This window comes from Triticum dicoccoides, chromosome 5B (assembly GCF_002162155.2).
Source record: "Triticum dicoccoides isolate Atlit2015 ecotype Zavitan chromosome 5B, WEW_v2.0, whole genome shotgun sequence".
Taxonomy (NCBI): Eukaryota; Viridiplantae; Streptophyta; class Magnoliopsida; order Poales; family Poaceae; genus Triticum; species Triticum dicoccoides.
The window spans coordinates 6,443,216-6,445,086 of NC_041389.1; the positions used below are offsets into that span (position 1 = coordinate 6,443,216).

A 1,871-nucleotide genomic window follows, 5' to 3' on the forward strand; every position below is an offset into this window, starting at 1 on the left:
CACTTTCCATATTATGATGATTTATTTGCATTGTATGAAGGTAAGCTATAACATTGTATGGAGAGACAAACACTTTCTGTGTTGTAAGCATGTTCTCACTAGTTTTTAATTATCTCCAGGACGGTATGCTGAAGGAAGGAATAGGCGTGGCATGGACTATTATGCAGATAGGGATAAAGAACCATCACAAACCAAATTTGCAGAATCACAAGGGACCAATGATTATGATGGATCACCCTCACCTAATATAAATGCTGCTGATTTTCCCATTGAAGAAGAAGGTGAGAAAGACACTTCTGATTTTCCCCAGCAGCAATGCCCATCAAGGCGCTCCACACAAATGAATTCTCAGTTTGTGAAAACACCGGAAATGTGTGGAGCAAGACCCACAAAGAGGCAGAAAAATAGTGATTTTCAAGAGAAGTACTTGAAGCTCAAGAAAGAAGAAATTGAACGGTTTGCAGCTATTGAGGAGAAGAAGCTTGAGGATCCCTATAGCATCAGTAGGTGTGTCACAACACTTGAACGTCTACCTGGTCTACAAATGGCTGATATGGTGATGGCTGCTGATATCTTCAAAAGCAAGGAGAATAGAGAGCTTTTCCTATCGTTTTCTACGGATGAACCAAGGTTAGCCTGGCTCAAAAGGCAGATTGGGCATATCTAAACATATTACTTGCAGGCTGCTAGGTAGTATTTTGGCATAGCACTTGAGATGCGTGGAGTCTTTTGTTGGACGCAAACAAAGTGTGTGGCTAGCTAGGTTGTATTTTGGTAGAATTACTTGAAGTAGAAAGCTGAACTAGGGAGTAGAAGTACGTGGCTGGGTAATATTTTGGTAGAACTACTTGCTGCAGAAAATGAAAGAGCAAGCATGTAGTAGTTGCAGAAAACGAACATGGCATCTAGTACTTTGCTTTAATGAATATTACAATTTCGACATGCCATAATCTTGGTTTGCAGTACATTTTTTTGCCATACATTTGTTTGCGGTACACGTTACAATGCATATATCAAGCTCTTCTTGCAATATAGTCCTCCCACAGTTTATCTGCTATATAATCCCGTAGGTGGTTTCCTGCTTCTCTTGTGTTATTGAATGCTCCAACATCACTAGTGTAGTTTTCATCTCCCGTGGGCACGTCCACAATTAGATGTGGGTCAATATCTGGAGTGTCATTGTTGAGCCATGAGAGATCTCCATCATGAAGCCGAATGAAATTATGTAGGACACAACATGCCATTGATATGTCAACTTGTTTGCCGGGGGAATAGTGTGTAGCAACTTTCAGAACTGGAAATCTCTTTTTCACTATGCCAATAATTCTCTCTATATGATTCCGTAATTGTGCATGGCGAAGGTTGAATAGTTCTCTACGATTCCGCGGCCTTTGATGTACTTGTGCTTGTTCTTGCAAATGGTATCTAGTTCCACGGTATGGGGCAAGAAACTGTGGTGTGTTTGCATAGCCCGCATCTACAAGATAATATTTACCATGAGGTACCTGAAATCCATGGTTAAGTGCATCTTGGAGAACCCTTGCATCCGAGGCTGATCCTTCCCAGCCAGGATGCACATGCACAAACCTCAAATCAAAGTCACATGCAACCATAACATTTTGTGTGATTGTTTGCTTTCTGTTTCGATATGGCTCTTGTTCATGTGGTGAGATAGTCATTGGAATATGTGTACCATCAATAGCACCAATGCAATCCTGTATTCATATTATATCATGAGATATTATTTTGAATAAAACTTCAAACAACCATATTACATTTACCAATACAAAGTCAGAAATATATGAAAATGTATGCTTACATTGAAGTAGGGATGGAAATGTGATCTCCTCAAGACTGGATGTGGTCGAAGA

General features: G+C 40.1%; 1 protein-coding gene and 1 long non-coding RNA gene across 2 annotated transcripts in view; one reads left to right on the forward strand and one right to left on the reverse strand.

Annotated features, from left to right (window-relative positions):
* The window catches only part of LOC119306999 (uncharacterized protein At2g29880-like), a 5,369-nt gene that overhangs the window by 1,615 nt on the left and 1,883 nt on the right, over positions 1 to 1,871 (forward strand). The gene's annotated exons all lie outside the window — the stretch shown is intronic.
* On the reverse strand, positions 776 to 1,857 carry LOC119307000. Its single transcript, XR_005149104.1, has 3 exons — positions 1,820 to 1,857; positions 1,588 to 1,715; positions 776 to 1,477 (listed from the first exon to the last, which is right to left on the reverse strand). It is a non-coding gene; the product is annotated as an uncharacterized LOC119307000 (long non-coding RNA).